This window comes from Dasypus novemcinctus, chromosome 27 (genome assembly GCF_030445035.2).
Source record: "Dasypus novemcinctus isolate mDasNov1 chromosome 27, mDasNov1.1.hap2, whole genome shotgun sequence".
Classification (NCBI taxonomy): domain Eukaryota; kingdom Metazoa; phylum Chordata; class Mammalia; order Cingulata; family Dasypodidae; genus Dasypus; species Dasypus novemcinctus.
The window spans coordinates 17,399,951-17,414,931 of record NC_080699.1 but is presented as its reverse complement, the minus strand read 5'-3'; positions in this window follow the sequence as shown (position 1 = coordinate 17,414,931).

Below are 14,981 nucleotides of genomic sequence, written 5' to 3'. Positions count from 1 at the left end.
AGTCAGCACAACCTCTTAGAGGCTGTGCTAACAGGTGGAGACAAAAGGCCTGAGTGAGACGTAGACCGTGCCCCTGGGTCAGTGATGGCCTCAGGGGCAGGTGGGTGCAGATGGGCTTGGGGCAGGTGCCTTCAGGATGAAGGGGAGGGAGGGGGACATAAAGTGGAGGCCCCAAGACGTAAGTGGGTGCTTCAACAACACACACTTGTATATTCATCCTCCCAGCCTCTGCCTCTGAACACATCACGTATCGGGCTGCTATGGAGTGAACACTTGGGAATCCCTAGAATTGCCTTTTAGGCTCGCCAGCCCCTGCAAAACAGATGGGGGCACCCAGGCCTTCTCCTTCCCTGGAGATCTGTCTGGGATTGTGATGAGGCAGGATTTTTTCAAGAGGGGAAATAGTAAGATGACATCTTCAATGAGGCAAACTACCACAGACAAACCATCTTGCGGTGCTGGTTGCTGCTCAGGCGAAGGACATAGACCCCCGGCTGCTGGAACTGCTGCAGAAAGAGGTCGGGGCTTCGGTGGCTGAGCAGGGCCTCCTCGGCCAGGGCGCGGAAGCGCCCCCAGTCAAACTCGGCCGGCGTGTTGTAGAAGTGGGCCCTGCAGGTGGAGGAACCAGGGGTGTGGGGGCTCTTGGGGACACTCGGCGACATTTACGCCCTGGGACCTCGGTGGCGGGGCCGTGCCCTCGACACTCACTCGTCGTACACGGGGTAGTGCTCCTGAGTCACCAGGAAGGCCAGCGTGTCACCGGGCAGGAGGCAGGCCGTGGGGTTTCGGAAGCCCGGCTCAGGGGGCCACAGTGCCGTATGGGGCGTGGGGTTGAGGCTCGGTGGGTGAGACGAGGTCGGGGCCCCTTCCTGCAGCTCTCCTGGGGGAGATTCGGAACCTGAGGCAGCGCGGCCACCACTCCGAGGACCTGCCAGGGGTGGAGGAGGCCCGGGAGGGGAGGCCTCACGCTCGTTGGCTGCGATGCCCACCTGTCTCCTGGCCTGGCAGCCTGGGGTCCCCGAGGGGCAGGCCGAGTGCGCGCAGCAGTTCCCCACCTGGTCCGGTCAGCCCCAGGAAGCCGAGCCCTGGAACAAGGCAGGAGTTTCACTGAACCTGCAGGTGCTGGGGGGCGTTTTTCCTACCGCGCGGAGGCAGTCAGGAGCTGCCCAGCTCCGATCTGCCCTAGTTCTGAGAATAGATGGGTCAGGAGTCATGCACCCTTTTTGGGGAGCCCAGCCTGGGGGAGGCATCGCCCTGTCACCCCCAGCTTCTGCTTGCCGGGGCAAAGCTTGCCGAGGCAGGACACGGGGTCCTGAGCCGCGGCCTCCCTCCAGCCCTCTTACCGTCCATCCTGACCACGTACAGGGGCACAGGCTGGTGCGGTCGGTCTAAGGTGCAGGGGTGGCCCGTGGCGCGTGGAGAGGAAGGCCTGTCTGGAAGGTGAAACACCTGGGGACAGGGAGGCCCAGGGTCAGCTCTCCCGTTGAGACCCTGTGTCCACCCAGCTGGGCGGTGGGACAGCACAGAACCTTCCTTGAGCACTGCCCGGTTGCCCTGCTGGGGGAGGGGTGCCGGCGAGGGGTGGGAATAACCCACAGAACTCCCTGGGCGCCCTGACCCTTGGGGCTGCCCCTTGCTCGCGTCGCAGGAGCTCAAGCCACCTCCAACACGTTCGATAGGATGAACTCAAGTCGACAAAGGGGCCTTCTTTCTGCTTCTGGAACCTTTGATGGATCAGGCGTTGTGTCAATGATGAAGGCAGCAGCCCCCCCCCCCACTGGCACGTGCCCTGCTCTACATGCTCCCCGTGGAGGCAGAGGCCTCCTGTGCTGGGACCTTGGGCACCGACCTGGCTCCCGTTGCCTTCAGTGATGGAAACCTGCGGGACCCCCTCGCGGCAGCTGAGCTGCAGGATGTGTCTCTGTCCCTCTGTGCACCCGGCTGCGCACGTGCCACTGGTGTGTTGTCTCCAGCACAGGCAGAGCCCCAAGCCTGGGTCGTAGCCATGGGCCTCTTCTGGGGTGGCACACACCTACAGCAAGACTTGAACCTCTTGGGGGGTCCTCCCCGGGAGAGGTGCCCCCCAAATCTCCCGGCTTTTGTTGGAACTGCCGCAGAGTGCAGGGCACAGGTCTCCGGATTTCTAGGGAGGAGCTAGTGGACTGAGCCAGTGGCAAAGAGCCATGTGCACGGAGGGTGGGGGGCAGGAGGGCAAGGGGCACAGTACGTGGGCGGCCTCCTACCTCGTGGGCGCAGTGGTCATTCCACTGGCTCTTCGTCAAGCACGTCCCCTCTTGGTTCCAGGCAGCCCCGTCCTCGCAGCGCTTGAGTTCCCTCTGGAGACACCCCCTGGGCAAGCCAGCATCTTGGAAGCCCGGGAGGCAGGGGCACTGGCCATCGCTGGGCTGGGGGCCGGGAGGGGAGGCGGACGCAGGTTGACTGGTTAATACTTGGCTCTGGCCAATCGCACCCAGCCCCTTGGCTGTGACCCTGTCTGAGATGGGCCAGATCTGAGCAGGCAAAGGGATGATGTGGAAGGTGAGGGGAGGGGAGGGAGGGCTGGAGGGGAGTCAGATCAGAGTGGAGTGCTGGTAAGAGTCCAGCTGCCGCTACCATTGTAGTCAAAAAGACTTGGGAAGTTCTGGAAAGGAAGCTTTGCACATACACATTTGTTGACTTAGAAAGTTCTAGGTGGAAAGGTTTGGGTGAGGGTGTGTTTTAGGAGTGGTTATAGTAGAAAGCAATGTAAAGTCTGCCCTTCCTCCAAGTAGGGTGGAAACTTAGCGAATGAACATACAGCAATTAAATGTGCCTTGCAGATACATAGCAAATAATGTTTTAGTATAAGTCCCACGCAATTTGGACCACTTATACCAAAACATTGTTCGTTCTTTATCTGAAATTGACATTGAACTGTGTGCCCTGTATTTTATCTGGAAACTCTATCCCCAAATCACTTGGAAAGCTGAGCTGACCTGGATCAGGTGACACCTGAGCTGAACTTGAGGTAACACCAAAACAGGCCTGGAAATGCACCTGCCCTTGGGTCCCACCGCCAGGGGACATACCTGGAACACACGCCCTGGCCCTCGGCAGATGCACGTGGCCTGGCCCTCGTCAGGCTGGGTGGCCTCCGAACCGCAGGGGAAACAGGCGCTCTGGCCAGGCCAGCGGTTGAAGAACCCCGGCGGGCAGAGGTGGCAGGAGGTGGAGTTGTGGGGACCCGCGCCAGAGAGGAAGGTTCCGGGGGGGCAGGGAGCAGGTGGTGAGCCAGGGCAGAGCCCACCTGTGGGGTGACCACCAAGCAGGGATGGTGGGCCCCTGACCGCTTACTGTCTCCAAAGGGGGCTTCTGACCCCAGCCCAGCCCAGAGAGCCCACCCAGCCGGCCTCTCCCTCAGAGTTGCCTTTTCCTTCCCCTCCACTCTACCCCCCACCTCTGGCACAAACCCAGCCTCAGTCCCTACCTTCTGGGCATCCCACTGGGCCTGGTACTTCTCCTGCGCAGGGCGACTGGTCCCCGCAGTCCTGAGGCGTCTTCCTACTCAGGCAGGTGGCACTCCAGAGCGCAGAGCAGAAGAGAGCTACGAAGGTCCATGGACCTGGGGTTCCCCCCAGGAGGAGACGCCTCACCTTCTGAGCCCTGGGGACAGCAGCAAGGAGAGAAGCCATGGAGGTGGGGACACGGAGAAAGACCTCTGGGGCTGCAGACGGACAGAGAGGAGAGCCAGAGCAGAGGCACGGGGCAGAATCGCGCCAGGAGAGGACGCGGTAATGGTGGCTTCACGGGAGAGGCACGGAGACACGGGGCCGAGGGGTCTGTGCGCAAGGACAAATGCCCAGGAAGGACAGCCCCTCCTAGGAGCTCCAGGGTGCAGTCGCTGAATATTTCATGAAAATGAAATCTGAGTCGTGGAGTCTCTGGGCAGCTTGGCCTGAGCATCTTGTGTTCCCACTCTCTTTTTCCTCTTTTCATAATCCCTTTCCTTCCTGGAGCAGCTTGTGGCATGTATGCATGTGTGTGTGTGCAAGCACACACATGGATGTGCATGTGTGTGTGCATGCGCCCGTGGGTGTACATGCATGTGTGTGCATAGCCCTGGGCTTGTTGACGGCAGGGAACATTCGACCCCCTTCTTTTTGTAAGGCAAAGCCAGTCAACTTAGTTTAAGTATTCTCTACCCGCAAAATCCTGCAGGTGCACTGCAAAGAAAATTACCAGGCTTCTGCCCTTGGCCCCAAGTGCAGCCTCGTTTCAGAGAGCCACCTGATATGCTAGACGGGACCTTAAAGCTCGTTTAAGTCTATCCCCCCAATTTACAGGTGATGAGATTGAGGCTCAGAGAGGCTGCCCATTCTCAAAGTGCTCTTAAAGAATACGCACACGCAACATAAGTGGAAGCTGTGAAGCAGCCGGGGAGCTCCTGCAGCACCCGCTGGAGCCGGCGGCCGGAGACGCAGCATGAGGCAGTCCTGCTGTCTTACCTTTTGAGACTGGGCAATCTGTGGACTTAGAGCTTGGGAAAAAGAGCTAATACCACCCAGCTCTCTTCAGAGGGCTGTTGTGGAAACCAACCAAGGTCCCAGGTGAGGAAGCGCCTGGAGAGCTGGCAGAAGTAAGTGCTAATGGATGAGGCGTGGCTGTGAAGGAGAGGGGCTCACACCTCCAGCAAGTTGGACTTCTGACTCCAAGTCTGAGTGGTCCTGGGAGACGAGACCCGGAAGGAAACTTGTGGCATTCCTTTGCAATCAGCCCTCAGATTTGGAGTAAGGAGTGGTGTATCTGATTCGATTTGTCCCACATAATTCACCAACTTTTACTCTGAATGACTGATGGCTCCTTCTAAAGAGAGATCTACTCACACTGGACAAGGTGGCCTCCTACTGAGGGCACCTCATTCACTCACTCATTCATTCATGCCATCGATATTTATTGTGCACTCACCACGTACCAGGAGCTCTTCTTGGGCTGGAGATACCTAAAAGAATGTGCTGCCAGCTCTGAAGGATTGTAGGATGCTGCTGGCGGACCCGAGGCTTGAGGGAGAAGTGGAGGCTCCAGGTTGGACATATTTGAGGGGGAAGAAATCAAGACCCCTGAAAATGTGTTTTCTTCAGCATAGCTTATATCAGTGTGATACAATAGAAATAGAATTTTAAATTTTCTGGTAACCATGTTATAAAAGCAAAAAGAAACAGGTGAATTTATTTTAATAATATATTTTATTTACCCCAATGCATCTAAAATATTTCAACATGTAACCAAAATTAAAAATTAGGGGAGTGGATGTAGCTCCCGTGGTTGAGTGCCTGTTTCCCATGTACAAGGTCCTGGGTTTGATCCCTGGTACCTCCTAAAAAAAATTAATAGTGTGATACTTCACATCCTTTTTTTTGATACTGTCTTTGCAATGTGGTGTGCATACACATACAGCACATCTCCATTCGAACTAGCCATCTTTCAAGTGCCCAGTCGTCACGCGTGGCTAGTGGAAAGCGCAGGCTCACATCTTCTCGCAAGGCCTCTTCTCTGCAAGGCCCCTCCAGGTGTCTGAGTGCCCCCTTCTCTGCCCTGTCACTTGCTTTGTTCCCATCTGAGTGGCTCAATTATCCTGCCCTTGTTTTTCCAGAAGGTGGCGCTGTGAGCTTGCAGGAAGTGGTGAGCCGAGGGTGGGGAGCGGGAATGAAGGTAGGCGAGGAAATGTTGCAGGGGTGTTGTGTGTGTGTGAGTATAAATTAGTATCATTATCTTGATAACTTTGATGACAATTATGATTGACATTTGTATACTATTTTACATCAATTCTTCTAAAAATTTAATATCCCTACCAAATCACCTGAAGATCTTTTTGAAAGGGAGATTCTGATTCAGTAGGTCTGGGGTGAGGCCCCGAGAGTATGCATTTCTAACAAGCTCCCAGTAAGGCAGTGGTCCTTGGACCATGCTTTAACGCACAAGGTTTTGCACCGGACTTTCACAGGCACACTCTTTTTAAAAAAAAAAAGACTTATTTTTCATTTATTTCTCTCCCCTCCCCCCCACTCTCTGTGTCCATTTGCTGTGTGTTCTTCTGTGTTTGTTTGTATTCTTGTCAGTGGTACCGGGGAATCTGTGTCTCTTTTTATTGCATCATCTTGCTGCGTCAGCTCTCGGTGTGTGCGGTGCCACTCCTGGGCAGGTTGCACTTTTTTCACATGGCTTAGCTCTCCTCGTGGGGCGCAGTCCTTGTGGGGTGTGCTCCTTGTGCGTGGAGCTCCCCTACATGGGGAAACCCCTGCGTGGTATGGCAGTCCTTGTGCGTATCTGCACTGCGTGTGAGCCAGCTCACGAGGATCAGGAAACCCTGGGGGTGGAACCCTGGACCTCCCATGTGGTAGGCGGATGCTCTATCAGTTGAGCCAAATCCACTTCCCAACAGGCACACCCTTTTTGATGCTCACATCTGCCTTGAAAGAAATAGAGGTTCAAAGAGGTGAAGCACTTGCCTAAGGGCACACAGTTAACAGAAAATTTGGACTCCCTGTTCTGTCTGTAAGTCACCTATGTTTCCCCTGGGGGCAGAATGCTTGCTCCTCTACCATCCTTCCTCTGTAGAAGATGGGTGAGCTCCCACCTGCCTTGAGATGTTTCTGGAAGGAAGCTCTGGAATCTGGTTTCTCATCCTGTGTCTACTACAATCATGGCCGCTCTACACCTCCTCCCTCCCATTGGAAAGCCACTCTCCACAGTTTCTTTCTGCTGGGTGAATGGGACGCTGAGGTTGTACTTGGCTGTTAAGAGGGTCCCGGGGAATCAAAAGACCAGATCACCCCAGTGGGTGTAGAGTACCAGAGCTGGAAAGGTAGTGTCCTTCAACGCTCTTATTTTGCAGATGAGAAAACTGAGGCCTGGAGAAAGGAAATGACTTGTCCTGGTTTAGCACAAGACAAGCTGGAAAATTCATGAAAGGTCAGGCCCGTGGATAGTATTTCTAGGAATAACAAACTGGAAAAGGTACCAACAGTCAAAGAAGTTAGGTTGTTCCATAAATTAAAGTTTAAATGAAAAAAATAACCTGATCCCAATTGTTCTCTGAGATGTCTGATCAGAGTCTTTAGCCATTGGGGACATTCTGGACCTGGAATATTGTGAAATATTTAATGAGCACCTTTCCTGGGCTCAGGCCTGTGGGAATACGAGGGGAAGTACAAGGTAAGTATGGCCTTGGTCCTCAGATGGCCGTATATATGACACTTTGGGAAGGATGAGTGCTGAGTTGTGTGGTAGCAGAATATCCACACCAAAAGGGTTCAGAGAAGGCAGCGCTCCATGGACTGCCTTGACACACACAGGAACAGGAGAGTAACATGAAGAGCCCAGTGTGAGGCCAGCTGGTCCACCTCCTGGGCGCGTCGCTCACAAATCACATCAACCGTTGGAACCAGAGAAGCGAGTGCAAGAATTCGTGCCAACCCCTCATTTTAAAGGTGAAGAAACTGAGGCCCAGAGAGGCTCATGGATTTTCACGAGACCACGTAACTGGATGATGGCAGCTGGAGAGCAGGCAGCCAAGACCCCATCAGAGCTCTTGAACGTGACCACTGCCGCAGCCTTAGGATGTCCTTTGAGATCCTCTTCTCTCCTCATTGCCACTACTTCTCTGTTCTCCCTCACCAATAGTACCTTTTTTTTTTTTTAGATTTTATTTTTAATTTATTTCTTTCCTCCCCCCGCCGTCAGTTGTCTGCTCTCTGTGTCCATTCACTGTGTGTTCTTCTGTGTCCGCTTGTATTCTTGTCAGCGGCACTGGGAATCTGTGTCTCTTTTTGTTGCATCATCTTGCTGCATCAGCTCTCCATGTGTGCGGCGCCACTCCTGGGTAGGCTGCACTTTTTTTGAGCAGGGTGGCTCTCTTTACGGGTGCACTTCTTGCACGTGGGGCTCCCGATGTGGGGGACACCCCTGCGTGGCACGGCACTCCTTGCACACATCAGCACTGCACGTGGGCCAGCTTTACCACATGGGTCAGGAGACCCTGGGTTTGAACCTTGGACCTCCCATGTGGTGGGAGCATCAACGGATGCTCTATCCGTTGAGCCAAATCTGCTCCTCGATAATACTTTTTTTCCTATTCCTTGAAGCCTATATCTGAAGGTCCTATTTGACAGCAAAGATTGTGGCTTTCAAAAACAAACTTCCTTGGTTGTCATTTTGCTTTGATATAGTTCTCCTTCCCTGGCTCCTGCTCCTTCTCTCACAGAGGAAGCCCTGTCTGCCTCTGCTTTAGAGCCTGTGCTTTCCTGCAGTTGGTTTGTATGTGTTCTTGCAAAATGGGTATTGTTCACGTGCATGTACTTTGTGAATGTATGTAAACGTTGTTGTGCAATCTCATCCTGTTCACTGCCCCCCCAGCACCATGTTTTAAAGACCCACCTCTGTTGCTAACTATATATCTAGTTTGAGGCTTCTGATTGAGGCTTAGTGCTTCATCCAATCTTTTTGTCTATCCCTAAGGATGAGACTATCTGAGGAGCTACCTACATTGGTTGCTTCCAGGCCCTTGCCCTTTTCTGCCTTAGCTCTCTGACTTCTGTATTCACTGTCTCCTAAAACTGCTCTCTCCAAGGGCCTGGGAAGTGCTTTCTGGGTCTCTAAGTTCTCTGAGTTCACTGAGTTCATGCTTACCTTCTTTTTTTTTTGATAAAATTTTTAGAACAGATTTAGATTTACAGAAAAATGATGATAGTACAGTGAGTTCTCATATACCCACACCCAGTTTCACCTCTTGTTCCCATCTTACATTACTATGGTACATCCGTTACAATTAATGAAAAAATATTGATTCATTATTTTTAACTGGAGTTCATACTTCAGTGGGATTTCCTTAGTTTTCACCTAATGTCCCTTTTCTGTCCGGTATTGCATTGTCATATCTGCTTATGCCCCGCATGGCTGTGACAGTTTCTTAGACGTTACTGCTTTTGATGACCCTGACAGATTTTTAGGAGTCCTGGTCATATATTTTGTAGACTGTTTCTCAGTTGGGATTTATTTGATGTTTTTCTCATAATTATTCTGGGTTATAGATTTTTGGGAGGAGGACCACAGAGGTGAAGTGCGATGCTCATCACAAGAGCACAGACCATCAATATAAGTTGTACCTGATGTTGACCTTGATCACTGGGCTGAGGGAGGATTTGTAGGTTTCTCCTGTAACATTACTCCTTTTCAAACATTACTCTTTACAAGGAAGTCACTATGCACAGACCATATTCATGGAATTGGGGGTTTGCTCTACTTTTTTTTTTTTTTTGATTTATTTTTTTAATTTCTCTCCCCTTCCCCCCAGTTGTCTATTCTCTGTGTCCATTTGCTGCATGTTCTTCTTTTGTCTGCTTCTGTTGTTGTCAGTGGCACCAGGAATCTGTGTTTCTTTTTGTTGTGTCATCTTGCTGTGTCAGCTCTCCATGTGTGCGGTGCCATTCCTGGGTAGGCTGCACTTTCTTTCCCTCTGGGCGGCTCTCCTTACGCAGCGCACTCCTTGCGCGTGGGGCTTCCCTATGTGGGAGCACCCCTGCGTGGCAGGGCACTCCTTGCACATCAGCACTGCACGTGGACCAGCTCCACATGGGTCAAGGAGGCCCGGGATTTGAACTGTGGACCTCCCATGTGGTAGATGGATGCCCTATCTACTGGGTCAAGTCCGCTTCCCTTGCTCCAGTTTCTTTGGAGAATCTACACGAATTATTTGGAATTCTTCTGCATGGGAGATATGTCATCGCTCCATTTGTTTATATATTTGATCATTTATATCAGTATGAACTTATGAATATTTATTTTATATTTTTGATTTTAATCCAATACTACTTTATTTACTCTCTCGCTCAAATTGTTTCTGCTTTGGCTACTGGGAGCTCTTTTAGTTGGCACCTATGCATTTTTGACATACCCCCACTCATGTGGGTTTTGTTTTTTTTTGACACTTCTTTTCTTTCTTGTATAACAAGATGCTCTGGGCTCATTTTGTTTATTTCCTGCCCCAGATTCAGCCATTTCTCCAAGGAGCCTTGGTTCCTTTTGTTGGATAATGCTACTAGAAACCACAACCTGGGTGTTAGGTGGACTCCGGCCTATTACTTTTCAATCCAATTTTCCTTTCCCTTTTTGTTGACTCTCCTTTCCCCTTCCCAGTGACTATGGAGGTTTCCCAAGGATTGGCACACAGCAGAGTCCTGGCTCTGCACAAGAACTTTGTGTGAACTTGAGTGAATAAGGCTCAGTCACCGAGTATACAGGTATGTGTGGGGGGTAGATGGACATAAACAGCTGAACAGAAGGCACACAGTAAACACAGAAAAAGCCGTTCCTAGGAAACCCCTAAGGAGCCAGTGACTAATTTGCACTGTGGGATCCGGAAGGCTCTGAGCTGTGAGTTGAAGGGAGGGCTGTTCTACGTTCTCTATTGTCTATTCCTAGATTCCTAGAAAATCTCCCTTGACTGTGACACCCAATAAGCAGTCCTTCTCTGGAGGTTGAACTTGTCCTTGAAATCTAGGCCATTAAGCTCCCATCTTGTGCAGCGTCTCTGCCTCTGCGCTGACCTGACTCAAGCCTCCTTATCACCCATCTAAAGCTATCTGTGAGCAAAACCTGAAAAGGGCGGCTCTAGGGCTGGCAGCAGCCATAGCAGGTGAGAGGCAGGCCAAGCGGTGGGTCACCTGGGAACGCTGCATTAGGCCAGGGCTAGGAGGTTTTGTTTGAGTCTCTTGAGGGAAGAATGAAGGTGATGCCAGTGCCTAGTACGCACAGGCTGGTAACTGTCAGGTGCTATTTGCAAGGCTAGGCTAGTTGGCTTTTGGGCCCAGGAACCTCTGCTGTTCACTGGTTACAGGGTCTGGAGACTCTTGAGAAGATATTTTTTTTGGCTTATGTGGTAGATTAAAGGTGCCTGCAAATCCCCTGCTCTTGAACCTACATGCCAATAGAATGTGGCAGAAGTGACATTCTGGGATTTCTCAGCCTCGGTCACATGAAGCTCTGCGGTTTTTCCCCAGTTCCTTTGGAACACTGTCTCTGGGAGCATTTGCCCACTCTTTTGGAAGTCTGCCAACCATAAGGCTGCCATGCTGTAGAGACCGTGTGTAGGCCCTGAGGTCAACAGCCCCAAATGAGCCAAGCCTTCCAGCCACAACTGCCAAGGAATAGGACAAGAAAGCAAACCCACCTTAGACCCTCCAGACCAGCTCATCTGCCAGCTGAATATCACCGTGGAACCCCCATGGAGCAGCAGAATCGCCCAGCTGAGTCCTGAACAAATTTGCGACCTACAGCATTGTGAGAAATAATAAACTATTTGTTGTTTTATGCCGCTAAACTTTGGAGTTGTTTGTTACACAGCAATAGCTAACTGAGACAGCCAGGATACCCCCATCCTGGCTGCCTGTCTTGTTATCGACTTCCACATTCTGCATCGATACAAGAGATGGGGGAACAGGATTCCATTTCAAAATGCTCTTGCAGAGGGGCCAAGACTAAAAATAAACAGCATCTCCTAGAAATGGCGTCCTCCAGCCTCTCTGCTTGGGATAGCCCTGAGTTCCAGGGGGTGAGGATCCGCTCAGGTGAAAGGGTGAAGCAAACAGACTACAGAGCGACATCCCGATGCTAGGGAAAAGGGAGCATAAACTGGGGGGCTTAGGTGAATGGGGGAGGGTATGGAGGGGGCGGAACCCTGTGTGGAGGAGGGAGAGGAGCTGACTTTTCAGGGGAGGGTGTCACCTCCAGACAAGGACAGGGCCTTCGGGAGGATGGGCCGCCTGGGCAGGTGCCTGGCCGAGGGGTCAAGCTGGCCTCCCCCTGGCTGGCCTGCGCCGGGCTTGGCTCTCTTTCCAGAAGGCTGCCGGGCGCCCGGGTGAGCTCACCCCGGCAGCGCAGGTGCAGCCTGGCCCGTAAACCACAACAACCAGGGCCAGTGCCGCCACAATGCGCAGGGCAGAGCCTCCGGCGGGGATAAAGGGCGTTATTTGTTTAGCATCATTAGCAAGAGTCCCAGAACCCGACAAAAGCAAAGCAGAAACTTTTGTATGAAGGAGATTAAACCTTAAACTCAGCTGAGAAGGCTCTGCCGTATTGAGTGCCTCTGCTGCCCGCGTATTGTGTGTGATTATATGCAAATCACCGGGAGGCCTCCCGGGGCGACCACAGAGGCTTAGCAGCCTGGCCGCGGGTGGGTGTGCGGGCAGGGGCAGCGGGTACTGCTCAGGACCCCCTCCTGCCCCCAGCGCCCCAGGCCAGGGAGGCCTCGGGTTCAGGGAGTTGGGGGTCTGGAAAGAATGTTCAACATGCCCGCCCGAGGCTTCGGGTGGATGGGGAGGAGTGGGGGGCAGAAGTGCCACCAGGCTGGGTTCCCTGGAAGATCAGGGCAATGTCCAGGTAGGGTAAAGGCTGTTCCAGGGCCCTGCTGGCCATATCACCTGCAGCCTTCTCTAGCATTCTCTGTTTGGCAACTGTGTGGTTGCCAAGGGGACGGGAACTTGTTTTAGTTTTGTTGTTTCCTTTTCCCTTAACCACTAGCCAGGAAACTTAGTGGCCCCTCAGAAGAAGGACTGGGGGGGGGGGGTTATTCTGAATTTATTGATCCAGAAAGTCTTGAGGGTCTTCTCTGTGCCGGTACAGTGCTGGGTGCTGGTGGGGGGCTGGCAGTGGTCAGTGGGAACAGAGATGGGGGAGGTCTCCCTGTTGTTCAGTTTGGCAGATGTGAACCCAGAGAACTCCAGCGCCTGCTGGGATGTGGTAAGTGCTGGAGAGACACTCTAAGAGAAGGCTCAGCTCCTGACAGGAATCTGGGGGTCTTCTCTAGGAAACATCAACATCAGGCCTCGAAGAGCAAGGGGAGGGCAGGTAGGTGGAGGGGCTGCAGAAAGTGTGGGGCACAGGCTGGCAATGAACCCTGGAGTGCATTGTGTCTCCAGGGACTGGGCAGGGTGCCGGAGCATATGGGGGCCCGGAGTTGTTCTTTTGTGCCAGAACTTGGCCTGTACAAAGTAGAGTCAAAAGTCTAACCCACGGATGTGACTAGGGGGTCAGGGACCTGCAGTGCCAGTGGGGTGGCGCCAGAGCGGCATCTTCGGCTGCTTCCGGGTCCTTGATATTGGCTTAGATGTCTCCAAGGCCCACTCCCAGGTGGGCACGAGCTGCTGTCTGGCTGGGACCAGGAGCGGTGGCCATCAGTTGACCCTCCCGAGTGGCGGGGCTAAGGGCCCAGCTGGGTGCTGCATGCTGAGTGGGGCATGCGGGTGGAGTGGGCTGGCTGTTGACTCATAGGGCCTGCTGCCCATGGACATCACCAAGGACATGCCAGGGCTCAAAGGAGAACCAGGGAGGCCGGGTGGCCAAGCCGTCCGCCGGAGAGCCTGGGCAGAGTGGGAGAAGCAGGTAAGAGACGGGATGAAAACTGGGCAATCTGGACCAGAGGGAAGAGCCTGGAGGGGTTTCCTGAGTTGCTGGCCGGTGGTTGGAGGGCTCAGCTGGAGGCACTTGCCCTTGAGGCTCTAGCCTCAGGCATGGGGACACTCAGCGAGGATACTCCGAGGCTCTCCGTCAGGATCCCAGATGAAGAGCAGCGGATTTCCAGAGGGAGAGGCGCTGGTCCTCAAAGTTAGCGCAGCCCCGGGCCTGGCTTGGAGCCTTGAGGTCTGTGAATGAGAAAGATGAGTTTGAAAAACCAAGGCCAGCCCTCTCCAGCCCCGCTAGGCTCCTTTTCCATCAGGAGCACCCAGCCTCATCAGGGTGGCTCCTGCACCTAAAAGGCTGCGGGTCCCTGGGGCCCCTGTGCTGGAAGTTTCTGTGAGCATGGGGTCTCTGGATTCCGAGGGGGTACGATGGATGGAAACCAAATAAACAAAACCACCCGGTCCCCTTGCTCCACCGGGAGGAACAGATGTCTTGGGTGGGTGGGGCTTCTGCGGGATGGGAGCCAGGCGGGAAGAGCCCCAGAGGATGGGGTATTGAAAGGAATTTTGGGAAGATATCGTCGGGGACCGGGGTTGGATAAAAGATGCCGTTCACCTGCGAGGCTTTTGTTGGGCCCCGCAGCATCTGCTGTGCACAGCACCCTCAGGGTGGGGTGGCGGCGGGGAGGGCGCCCTGCCGGCCATCTGCAGGGGAGATACAACAAACACCCACACGCGAGCCAACGGAAACTCTCGGCAAAACAAACAGCGGGCCGAGGGCACCCTGCCCAGAGTGTGCGGCCAGGCAGGGCGGCGGCAGAGGTGAGAGGCCACCTGCCGCGGAAGCGCCGCCCCGTGCTCTGCGGCCCGCGCCCCCCTCTGCCCGCCCTGCTCAGGCCTGCCCGCTGAGCACCCGGCCTTCGACTCAGCCCACCAGCTGGGCAAAGCCAGGGCTTGCCAAGCTGGAGGGAGTGACAACCAATTCTAGAATATTTATGACCCATAGGGGCCATCAGACTGCTGACCGTTAAGGCTGCTGATGAAGATTTAGGGGTTCAAGACCTGCCCCTGCCACTTCATTAGCTGGGCGATCTTGGCCGTGTTAGCCCACCTCTCTGAGCCTTTCTCTTCCAGATCTGTAAAATGCGGAGAAGATAATGCCTAGCAGGTGGAATCTGGGAAGCCCCTCTGCTGAGGGGGCTCATGGAGAAGAAACCCCAGATTTCCAGTTTGGGTTCCGGGGTGTGGGTCCGTGAGGAAGGTGGGAACCACGCTGGCTTCCCCTGCGTGGGGTGCAGAGGGACACCTGATGGCTTGGTGGCATTAAGTGTTGGGCTCAGGCCGAGGCCTGGGGGCGCAGGGCCGGCCGTGGCTCCCCCACCCTCTTCTCCTCCTCGCCGTGGTGTACGCCTCGGCGCTGTGTGTGGGTGGCGGCCAGCGGGGTGTCCACAAACCTGGTGGGACGCGGCCAGCAGCTGGCTTGTTTGCTCTTCCCAGGGCCAGGCCTGGTGGGCCGGACCCACGAGCATTGTGTTATCCAGCCCAGGAATT